The 12,728-nt window shown below is 41.2% G+C and overlaps 1 protein-coding gene and 1 long non-coding RNA gene across 2 annotated transcripts in view; one reads left to right on the top strand and one right to left on the bottom strand.

Annotated features, from left to right (window-relative positions):
• Positions 1-12,728, top strand: part of LOC134871829 (uncharacterized) — a 144,598-nt gene that overhangs the window by 94,453 nt on the left and 37,417 nt on the right. The window contains exon 2 of the long non-coding RNA XR_010166739.1: positions 920-1,017. This is a non-coding gene — a long non-coding RNA (uncharacterized LOC134871829). The remainder of the gene's footprint in view (positions 1-919; positions 1,018-12,728) is intronic.
• Positions 1-12,728, bottom strand: part of doc2b (double C2-like domains, beta) — a 111,993-nt gene that overhangs the window by 73,458 nt on the left and 25,807 nt on the right. The window lies entirely within an intron of this gene.

Here is a 12,728-nt window from a genome sequence, read left to right on the forward strand (position 1 = left end):
GTGTGCAGGTTTCTGTCTTTTCTCCGTCAGGCACCTGTCACACACAGTGATTTCACCCAGCAGTGGATCGGTCCATTTGACAGTAATCCCATCCGTCTATCATCATATTTCTTTTCCTCTCTGTTCTCTTATCTCACTATCACTGTCCATGTTATCGTCTGTAATGCGGTTTAGTCCCTGCAGCGACAACATGCTGCGGCTCAGTTTGGAGTGTGTCCTCGTGTCGTTGAGCCTTCGTGTTTTCCTCCTGCGTTGCCCCATTGCACAAAATGATCCCTTTTATAGAATATCCTTGAGGGTGGATTGGCTTGTTGATCAAAACCGATGACTGAACGGTCACTCGACTAAGTGGGGATTCAAGATCATTTACATTCATGTCTTCAAGGACTCTTCTGAGGCTACATCCATCCAATCAACCATAAATCAAAGGACCAAATAAAGGCAGACATGTTAGCAATACGTCTTATTTACTTCGAAGCCAGCAATATACCTTTGAAAAATAAGTCTCGACCCCTTTTTTGAAAGTGAAGCAAGTGTATAAATGCCTTTGACCTGCATTACTTCTAATGGCCAGCAGGGGGCAATTTCACTGGTGTCAAAAATAAGTCAGATTGTATAGAAGTCTATGAGAAAATGACTCTTAATCTGTAGTTTGAGGTCTTCTTCAGTAAAACGTGATGATCATTCTGGGAATTATGGTACAATTTAGTGTAAAATACACGATTAAGCAACGTATGCTTTAGGACTGAGGATCTGGTTTGGGTGTTTTTCATTGTTGTTGTTTTATAAATGTACTCTTTCACGGTGTGTATTCATTTCCTTAACGCTAATTTAACATTTTGATTGGCGATAAATTGGTTTATAGATGTGTTACAATTGTTGTCTCAGCTAATGTCCACCCTTGTCTCTTTTTCTCCAGCACAGAAGTGGAGAGGACTGCTAGGATGAACGGCGTCCAAAGTGCAAACAGTAGGATGGTGTCCTGTTTCATGTGAAAGCTGAGACGACGCAACCAAGGTAAGATCAATCCAATGCTTTTCCTCATAAACACATTGATGTACACAGCAACAGGACCTCATACCTAAATGACATGACGGGTGATTTGCCAATGACTCCCAAGCCGATGTGACTTTTGTGAAACCAAGCATTGTGGCAGATGGAACGTCTACAACCAAAATCCATGTTAAGGTTTAGAAAATATTGCAGATTAGGTTGAACAAAGTACGTGAAGTACACCAAAGCCCACGTCATATAACACTATGGTTTAAAGATGTTAAATAGATGTCCTCGTGTGAAAGTATGTTCTGAAAACACAAAGGCTGAATGAACTTTCTGAATAAAATAGAAAGAGTGGAAGTGAACCGATGCCTCTGTGACAGTTGTAGAGGTTTTAGAGCACAGGATGGTCTGCACATCTTCTTTTGAATCTCTGACTTATCAATTTGTCTTTAAGTGTGTGTAGTCGTGGTGTGTGCAGGGACACATGTGTTTATCTGGTGTGCATGCATTAAGCCTGTATAATGTGATTAGGGTATCTGCCTGCACTCTGGGTCTTTCCAACCCACTGAGAAACAGACAGTCTAATCTCGTTGGTTGCTAGGAACTGGGCAAGCCGGGGAATGGACGAGGCAGACGACTTTGTATCCCCATCAAATAGCTTATCACACTGGGCTGGACCTGATCTAATATCATGAGGGGGGGGGGGGATAAATGGGTGGTTGTGGATGGAGGAGGGGGTATGCATTTGGCTGTAAACAATCCTATTAGGGGATGTACTGTGGACAGAATGATTTAAGGCTAGAGATGCATGGAGATGGACTGAGGTATGGCTTTTGTCCGTGACGTGAAAATGACTTTTATTCCTTTTCATGGATATTTCCCATGATGGAGGAGTTCAACGTTTGGATGCAACAGACGATCATATCTCGTTTGAATGTGAAGCGAAAAGGATGCACATTATAGACTTTTTGTGTGTATTATGTGTTTGGATATGCTTTGACTGGACTTCTACTCAATAGCTATTGTGAAGTTACCTGTATTGTCATAATTGTAGAAAAGCTATTGAAGGGGACGTATTCTGCTCATCTTCAGAATCTCCCTCTGTTAGGGAATATTTTGTTTAGGGGTTTAACCTTTGACCTAATTCTTCCTCTGTCTCTACTCCCATGGCGTAGTTCTTTGGCCTTTGGGGTTGCTGTAATCTCCCTTAAGGAGGGGCAGCCTGGACGCTCTGTTGATGCCAGTCTATGACGAGCTCAAGCTGACCTGAGATAGTTTATTGTTCAGGGACGTCTAGAAGCCCTTCTTATCTGGAGCGCAGGTTCCCTGACGTACATTATTTTCTCATGTACGACAGCTTTAGTTAGATTTAGGATCCATATTTGTTTAGTCTCACTGATGAGGAATTTTGATTATACACTCTGAACTGGTTTAAAACCTCAGACTGCAGAAGAGTTCTTCAGGATAGGTCGGGCAACTGCTCCGTCACCTCGTGGCTGCAGCAACTGTCTTGTCAATTCTCCGGCCGTTAACTTCAGAATAAACCTTCAGTGTTTGCCATCAAAGTTCCAGCTCTCCTCGAGTCTCTCTGAGTTTCGTCTCCATTGCTCCAGAAGTTTCCATCACACCCTCTGCAGGGAACACAAGGATTTTAGCCTTTGCAGACCATTTACATGCACCAAAACCTATATAACACACTACGGTAAAGGGGGAAATCCCCAAAAGCAGAATAGGGCCTATGGACTTTGCCACCACCACATGCAAAAACCTTCTGCATGAACAAAGCTCACAGCTCAAGATCATTCTGGACAAATCCTCTTTTTTATTCTGCAAGTGTTACCCAACCTCTGGCGATTTGGCATCCCAACACTTGTTTTTTCTTTGTGACGTCAAACCCAATATTTTAGGGACAATATACAGAGAAGATGAGCCCAGGTAATAACACGACCTGATATATCTGTAATCTGTAAAAGAGAGGCTGTAATCTGCTGTCATGAAGATCACCTGCAGGCAAGCTGCTGCATCTCTGAGTTTGAACAGCTAGCAGCTAGCAGGCATCAACAACAACAATAACAACACTGCTGTTATAATTAGGGAATCTGTCTTAACTTGCTGTGAGTGTCAGACACGCCTCCTTTCAGCAGCAGTGACAGATGCCCTGTGTCTGTTTTGGATGTCAGCTATTGTTGCCCTCACAAAAGGACGAGAAAAAACTGTTTAATCGTCCCCAGGTTTTGACTTGACGTGATCTTGACAGTTTGTGGCTGCAGAAACACTTGGACGTGCAGAGGGTGTTTGGACAATCACTGCTTTTATGTTTTAAAGACGTGGCTCGATTCAGAAAAGTCATTTTGGGGGGAGATTTTCCTTACTTGTTGCAAGCCTCCAAGGGCAGAGGGTTTGGTTTGCTCCACAGGCTGTAAACCCCTTTGAAATACGTGTATGATTTGTGGGAAAATATCGTGGAAATAAGTCCAATATCCTGCAAGAGTGTTGAAGCTACAGGTGCATTGCAGTTAAAGTACTTATTTTCTCTTCTTAGTTTATTGATTGCACTAATTGTAATTGTCTCTTTTCAATTTTGAGTTTTTTACAGTACTGCGATTCTATAAATACGGTAGCTCTAAAGTCAAAAGTTCTCCACCAATTGAAAATCTGCTCAAAGATTGCATGTCAAACTCTATCAACCTCCCATATTAATACATAACAACTGTCTCTGGACTCAACAATGTCCTGAATATAAATTGATACCTTGAAATTGGAGATACAAGGTCTCACGATTTAATAAGGTTAATGTGCACCGGTCAATTTGGTTAAAAGCATCATCTAAATGAAATGAAATGTAAAAAGGTTTTTCCTGTTAATCTGAAACCACTGAAAAGCTTCACCTGAAACCCAAATTATGAAATCAAAGGTCCTGTGGGTACAGTTCCTTTGACTAGCAGCAGTGTAAATGGCAGAGGCTGACCTCATAAAGCAGAGATTTATGAATGAATAAAGATATACGGCGCTATTTGTCGTTAGGGCTGCAGGGCTGATACAAACACTGCGTCTACATCTCCCCTGTGCTCAGCCCCCGGCGACCCGCCTGCTGTCCGGCAGATTAAAGATGTGCAGCGCCGATAGGATTTGGTCACACTGAGAATTAGAGGGGCTGTTCGTTCCTCCTGATGCAGGAATAAAATTGCTTCGTGATCGATAACCCGCTGTCAGACATGACCTGAGCGATCTGGCTCTGATCCCCGTGTTGAATACCAAAACATCTCACGGTCTAGCCTTCTTTTTTTTAAGAATGGAGGGGGTGATAAAGCATATGCACTGTGCTATCCTTGTTTGACCTTGTGATTCTCTCCACCACGGTCGCCTGACACATGGGGAGTAATGTGTCGGAAAACAAGCATTTGTCTTTGTTGTTGGACACGGGGAATGCATGTGTTTCTGATGACAGAATAATTATAGTGCAACCGAAGATATTAAAAAGACTGTTTTGAGGTCATTTTGTTTGTCAGTCTGGTTTAATGATTGCACAACAAACCCTTCCTACAAATCATCATTTCTGCAAGATCTTTCTACAAGCTAAAAGAAAGAAGACCTTTCAGACTTAAGGAGGAGTCCTCTCAGACGTCTGACTGAATCGAGATGCTGTTGCAGGAGATAAATAAAACAGTGTGTACAAAACCATTGAATTAAAAACATGCGGAAACCATCGTTGTGTGAGAAGCACAAAGAAACCGAGTGTTGGGAATCTCATTCTCTGATCACTATTGATGTTCTTGTATAGGAAGTAGCAGTGAACCTAAATGAATGCAGCAATTATCAGGGTTGTTACCTGTAGCTTTCCTGCAATGGCAAATCCAATCCACTGCTGTGAAAGGGTCTGTTAGCACCAATGCTAAAATCTGTAGCACGCGGACTCAATGCATTTTCTTTGCTAGAGACACGAAGAATAAGGACAGTTGTTGTTTTGGTTCTGGTTCAAAGTTTGTTACTCAGTGTCAGCTAGTTAAATATAAAAAGGAGGAAAGGTTTTCCCTCACGGTTTTACGTTACGAGCACAGAGAGGTGATAGAAATGGTAACACAATTCTTCTTTGTGTTGCTGTGCAGAAACATTAAGAGGCTAAATGTAAGGTACACTATAATCTGAGTCCATATGCCAGGTTTTGATGTCTCTTTTTATCCATTATTCCCCCGTTACGTCTGGGTTTGATTGTGTGGGCGTTTTTTAAAGGCATGCAATGAGTCTATAAAAATCAACATAATGAAAACTCAGAATGTATTTTATTTTCAACGATTCAAAAAAAGGGTTTTCTTTTTTGGCGGTTCAATTTAAGCATGCCATTTACCAGATTTGTTAAAAACCCATCAGTTGATGCACTCACCGGGTGGTTTTTTGGGGATGCTTACATGATGGGAAAAGAGAATCACTGATGCTGAAAATATTGTGCACAGAACATAAGGAATATTCATTGGAGATTTTATAGATTTAATAAAAGTCTGAGCCTGAAAATCTCAGTCATCCCAGTTGTCTCCATTGTATTGTTGTTTATGTAATCCTTCAGACATATTTAATCATAGATGGTATATGATGCAATAATGTATGCAGACATACGCTGTGGTTAAAGACCCGACAGACGAGGTTTCATCTGAATGTCATCCTTCCAACCTGGTGTCTTTTAAATAATGCACACACTGGTGTCCATTTTTGCTTTTTACATGCAGACAGTCTTTCTAAAATAAACTACCGTATTAAAAGTACACAACTTAGTTATGCTAGGAGAAGTATCTATGGATATTGTCAAGTAAAGTGACAGATGCGTTGTGTGAGGAAATACGATAGCTACCGAAGAGGCTTCACTTAAGCATGGACATGATGTGACATAGTGCAAATTAATTCTACTTTTTCTGGGGGAAGTAGTGTTTTTGGACACAAGAAACAACCCCATTCTCCTCCCTAAGCAAATGTTACGCTTCCTGGTTCCCAATTAGTTGAATACATACCCATTTATTCTGTGGAATATGCATATTGCATTGCATTACTTTCTGTATACATGTATATCGTCCAGCTACCAAAAGTGCATGAGAACATCTTGACAATATAGACTATGGAGCTGTTAATGATCTGTTTTTATAAATCTCTATCTTCGTAGAATTGTTCCAGCATGCACACCCCTTACTGGGAAACACCCTCATCGCGTGTCGATAATTCACCTCTCATTAGACCTGTCAATGAAGAGAAGGGAACATTGACAGCCTGTTGCATCGATGGTGCTTTCCGTCAGCACATGAGCACCTGTAATTACACATGGCCGAAGCTATTTGTAGCCACACACACCATTAGCTCATCACATGAACCTGTTCGCCGTCAAGACATCTCAATCATCATTATCAAACGTCAGATTTATATTTCTATTTCAGACCAAACAAAGAGAATAGAGTCAAACTGAGCTGTACACATATAGCAAACCCTTAATTAATGTCACTTTATTTAAACAGTTAGGAAGAGGTATACAGATATCATCCTACCCCTTCTTACGGTGTCAGAATCGTGGTCAAAACCAGATTTGTGCTTTGAGACCTTTAAACCAGACAGCAGGTAGATGATGTAATATGACATAACGGCCATGTATGATGAAATGATACAACCACCAGCTCTCCGTTCTGAATGTGTTCACTGACAGGCCAACCACAACTCTCCATCTATCCTCAGAGCTTTGAAAATAACCCGTCAAATGGGATGAGTCTGTCCCTCAAGGCCACGGTTACAAAATGTGAAATTGCTCCTTCAAAGAGGCCCTTGTGTTGAAAAAGCAATAACCCTCCTCAGGTGAGACCCTCATTGGAAAGTTAGAGTGTACAAGTGTCCTTCAGACTGATTATTTGATTGGCCCTTGCCCATCTAACTTTGGCTTTTAGATAATTGGACAGAATCCTTGGAAACGCTGGCTCACTGGGGACTTTATAACACATGGTTGACATGCTGCCTCACAAGGGAACCAGCAACGATTCTGTCGGATATCTGTGCCCGAGCTTTACCTTTCCACTAGGTTTTATGACAATTGGGCCAGTAGTTTTTCTGACCCTAACCCTAATCCTGCTAAAAGACCGGAACAAACAAACTGAACTGATAAACAACCTCCATGACTTATAATTGCATTGAAAGCCACTCTTGATAAGGGTTAACTAAAGCCAAACAGAGACACTTGTGATTATCCTCCTCTCCTGAAACCCTCACATTGCTTCACTGAGCTGTCATTATGTGGCTAAATAAGCTTATCTTGTTGATCAGCGAAACATTTGCGAGGCTTAATGCAGGATTATTCCAAGATTACATTTCCATTTCTTGCATCAATTATTCAGGTAAAGCCTCCCCCTCCAACAGAACTGTTGTGAGTCCTATTATAATGCTGGGAAATAAAAGGTTAATTAAAGGTTTAATTTCCACTCTGACCCCCTCCCCCCGTTTGGCCTTTATCAAAAGCATCTTCTGCATCATTGACTCGTGACTGAACAGGGAAATAATGGTGAATAGAAAGGCTAAACACCTTGATCCTCTTCCATTTATGCAGGCGTCTGGGTTTCCTCCTCAAGGCCAATGTGAAAACCTCTCTTTTGATCTCTGATTTTTTCATATTCAAAAAGCCACACTGCAGTGACAGATTTTATCGCAGAAGTGACCTTCCCTCTGATCGTTTGATTGACCCTCGACCCTGTTTTTCTAACACGATGATTGGACCTCGCTTTGTCCGTGCTGGTGAATGTGGTTCCTCTTTCCCTCACTTTGCATGATTTTTCAGCCCAGCAATCCCCAGAAGAAATGCTTTCCCCTTTGCCCTCCCATCATGCACACCAAACACTGCTTTCATCTTTTCCATAAACTGAAATCATGAGGTCATAGAAGGATCAAAATCAAAGCATTTCAGCCTTTTTTTCAACTCTTAATCACGCCAGCTAGTCAGGGTTGTTAAATTAATGCGTCATTCATGTTGGATTAACTACTGTGAATAACACATAAAGAGGCTTAATATGGAAACCAACTGCAGGTAATCTGCAAATTCTCACTGTGACTGTGATAAGTGTTGATGCTTGGGGCTGCAGATGGATGGAAGAGATTGTGCCTCTCGAATCAAAGGATTTTATTTTCTATTAAACTTGAAAAAGTTGTTTGTTATTAAGGGAGGGCTGTCAGTATTAACATGTTTCAACCTACCGTTCATTGTTCCCTGCAGCACTTCCAGCTTTTGAAGACCATATCTTCACATTTTGTATGTTTTCCTACTTTTTAGGCAGCAACTGATTTCTTTTAATCCCCATAAGGCATGGAAATGAGTTGGTGGACTCAAGAACAACAAAAGCAGACCTCGGATACAAACATACGGCTCAATGTGATGGATTAAAGCTCTTTGAAAAGCTTTGAACGTCTGCCCAAGAAGGCAGGAAGAGTGCATTCAAAAACTGTCAGAAGAAATGCAAACTACCTATCATTCGTAGCCAAAGAGACCTACCTGTGTGAGGTATATTTCTATATGGTAACAGAAGATTGGCAGTAAATGCAGTTGAATAAACAATGAAAAGCTAACAGAGCATCACTTTTCGTTTGCCTTGAACTCCTGACAGATTTAGACACTTAATGTGAAAGTTTGTGCCTGTTCTTACATGAGTTTATCATCACTGAGGGCTTAAAACAGCTTTCTCTAGAGAAATCATGAATTTAATTAGTTGTCTAAATTGATAACCTAGAGAAATGGGTGTTCCTTTTTTTTTACCTGAAACGTCTCATTAAACAGTGCTGCTGAAGTGAGGAGAGAAAAGAGAGCAGAAACAAACATGGCGGTGGACAGTAATTAGGTAGAAATGAAGCCTTTTCTTTCCCCAATTCAGTGCATTTAGTTTAAATTGCTATAAAACAGGGAATACATTTGAAACCCTACTGTTGCCACATCAACCATCAGACTGGGATTCATGTTAAAAGATCTTCATTGTTTCTTAAGTGTTGAGCCAAGAGAAGAAGATGTGTGCAGCGATGGAAATAGAAAGGAAAGGAGACCGGTTGTTGTAGTGCCCTGTGATGAGATTGAAGGGAACAAAGCCCTTGTGAGTGTGGAGAGGAGGAGACAGACGGATTACATTATGTTAGCCAGCAGGAGTCATTGGTCAGATACTGTGTTGTAAAAGCCAGAAGGAAAGTGCCTGCTGAGTGCTTCTGCAGGGCAGCACCAGATTTTACACCGACTCCGGCTGATTTCTATTTGTCTTGCATGTAGTAATAGAACGGTTCTGACATATGGGATATAATTAGGCTTGTTAGTTTGGTTTTCATTTGTTTGCACTTGCAAGGAATTGTAAAATATTTGTTTTCCCATCAAGCAAGCAAAATATTGGGTACCACTACAAGACTACCCTTATAAAGGGTTCATAATTAGGTTGAAAACCCTTTATTAATCATTAAGAAGCATTTATAAACCAGTTCTAACATAGTTTGCATACATTAACACAGGCTCACTATTTGGCAAGAGGACTAAGCCTTATATTGGCTACCTAGCTTCCTTTCTCTTCTTCATCAGTCAGCATCCTTGGTACTTGTTGTTCACTGAGTCCCCACAAGTCGATTATCGATGCACCGGAGTTCAGTTCAAGGAGGAATGTTTTGGAATGTATAATTCCATGGAATGGATCTGCCTGTAAGTTACATGCAGATCCTTTCTTTCCCTGTCAACACTCACTAGATATGAATTTCCATGGAACAAATGTGGGCTCACTATTTGGCAAGCAGCTGGTCACAGTTGCCCTGTTTATCTCTCGTCTTATAAAAGAGTGTTAATGATTTATAAAGAGTTCACAACCTGATTAATAAATGAATTACAAACTAAATACCCCATAAGGGTATTCTTATTGTAAAGTGGTACCAAATATAATAATGATGTGAAGTGTGTGTGTGTGTGTGTGTGTGTGTGTGTGTGTGTGTGTGTGTGTGTGTGTGTGTGTGTGTGTGTGTGTGTGTGTGTGTGTGTGTGTGTGTGTGTGTGTGTGTGTGTGTGTGTGTGTGTGTGTGTGTGTGTGTGTGTGTGTGTGTGTGTGTGTGTGTGTGTGTGTGTGTGTGTGTGTGTGTGTGTGTGTGTGTGTGTGTGTGTCACTTCCTGTTGCAAATTGATTCATTTATCCACAGAAAGTACAATCACAGGACAGAATGGATGTATGTGAAGTGGTAAACCCTGACAACATTGTCCCAGTCACTACACAGAAATATTTACCATACTCCTAGCTCCTTTGTAACTGGTGAGACCCTCTGATCCCTAACCCTAGAAAACACCTCAAATCAAATAAACAAATACTTCTAAATGGTCCCAAAACAAGATCTAATATATTCAGAATAATGGAAAAGGGTTTAATTTAAATGCATTTCAATAATTAATAACTTAATTATAAGTCCCAAGAGTTGTTGATTTTTAGGGTGATTAAAAGAGGCAAAAATCAGCAGAACCACCCGCTGGGTTTCGGATGAACATAAGCCCTTAAATCTGGTGTCAGAAAAGGGAGGGGGGGAAAGTAGGGGGACATGACTCATGATTACTCATACCTTTTCACCTCACTTGTAATAACTGTGTCCATGGGAGGCCTTTTATTGGCAGGAAGGAGGCGACAGAAAGGCTGCAAGTGGACAGTGTGGAAATACATAATGGATTTTCTGTACCTCTGGGTGGGGGAGCAAATTACAATGAGCCCTCTGGATTAATTGGAAATGACCGGTTGGGATGAATGGGATGAAAAAAAAAAGGCTAGCTCTTGACAAATGAGCACCAGAAACAAAGTATATGCAGGGGCTCATTAGGACGTTCGGTATTTCAATTCCAATTAATAACCACAATTCATTTTCCAGGAACCACAGGAGGAGATTTGAGAAACAAAAATATCTTTCTTTCCCTGTGAGCGGCAGCCAGGAGGACAGGAATAAGTAACCTCTAATTGCTTTTATCCTTTGGACACATTTCGTGCATGTGCGGTTGGACCGAGCTGCTCAGCGGAGATGGAGCCGTCAGAGCCACGCCTTATTGAATCAGCACTTTGCAGGCCACGAGATAAGATCTGTGACCAGAAATGGAGAGCAACAGAGGATACGCTGCCGACCCCCCCCATCCTCACATCCTGCACTGAAGCTGTGTCACATCAGACTGCTTTCTGTTCAATATCTGAGTCATTTCCAACGGTCATGAGATGACACAATACCCAGAACCAAGCTAAAACCCAGACAGAAGCAGTCAAAACTTTCTGTGTCTGTCAGACGTGAGTTATTATTCTGCTTTGTTACCCCTTAGATTCAACCATTCCTCTGTCATATCGCTGATGGGGATAGGTGTCAAACCTCATCAGGAATCATCGCACTTCTTTGCATCTTTCATAGAAACACTTTGATCATACTTTATCTGGCTCTGTTTCGATGCATCTGGAGGTGATTTCCCTCACATTTTATCAAAACTGTACAGTATCATGTCTTGAAATTAGAGATGCACTACAAAAAGTCCCAATCTTGCCAAGTATATTTGTCTAATATCTAGTCAAAATCTGTCTTTGCTCTTAATATAAGACCTAATAACATCAGAGGTAACAATGCAGGGAGATAAAGGGTCTTGTTTTTAGACAGAGCATCTCAGATTATTTTTATTTCCAACAGAAAGAAAACCGAGATCTTTGGAGCTTTTCTGGCTGATTTTCTCACAAAACATTTCCTCATTCTGTTCAAAATAAGTTCATTACAAGATCTAATTTATCTAAATGTCCCATCTTATTTCAAGACATCTTACCAAGCACATCTTTACTTGTTCTATCGGCAGGTTTTGTACTTTTTACAAGAGAAAACACCTTGTTTTTGGAGCAGCTGGATCATATTAGGAGTTTTTAGTTACAAATTTGACATCCGATGGATATTATTATGCTGTTGAGGTGTGCTGTTCCGTCTCTTCTTGTCCTCATGTTATCAGTTTTACTTTTAACGGTGTAAAAGGATTGTTGGAGAATATGAATAGAGTCAACTGTGCGAGTCTCAAGGGCAGTATGTGAGATTTGGCAGCCCTCGGCGTACTTCTACCATTACTACCCTTCTACTTATGTCTGTGTATGTTTTGCTCCTGGCTTGTAGAAACCTGGAAGTCAAAGTGAGCTCCACTGGTACACTGTATGGTAAACACACACAACACACACACACACACACACACACACACACACACACACACACACACACACACACACACACACACACACTGCTATCCCTGTCATCCCCAGAGTGCGAGAAGACAAGTGATGTGGAGGAGGAAGTCATCGTGGATCAGAGGGAAGCAGATGAGGACGAGGGGGAAAGGTACTGCTTGGAGAATCGTTGTTTAAAGGCCAAGAGGTAAACGTGCTTTTCAAAGTAATAACCTACAGGCTCACTGCACCTGACCTTTTGAGACCCTGAAAATCCAATCACTTCCTGACCCCTTAATCCCCCCCCTGTAGCTGTAGGAGGTGCACATTTTATTTGGTACTTGTGTACACACAGACAAGTGCAGAGTTTTTACAGAGCAGTTGGCATCATACTGGTTCCCTCAACAAAAAGCCAATGGGATTTTTGCATTGGATATTGGATTATTGCAGGAAATGAGCTCAACTACACCGCCTCGTAATATAAGTTTAGTTCTGCATGATGCCACCCAAAAGCTTCAAAATTCACAAGTTTGGTGAAGTTTCTGTCAA

Source organism: Eleginops maclovinus, chromosome 11 (assembly GCF_036324505.1).
Source record: "Eleginops maclovinus isolate JMC-PN-2008 ecotype Puerto Natales chromosome 11, JC_Emac_rtc_rv5, whole genome shotgun sequence".
Taxonomy (NCBI): domain Eukaryota; kingdom Metazoa; phylum Chordata; class Actinopteri; order Perciformes; family Eleginopidae; genus Eleginops; species Eleginops maclovinus.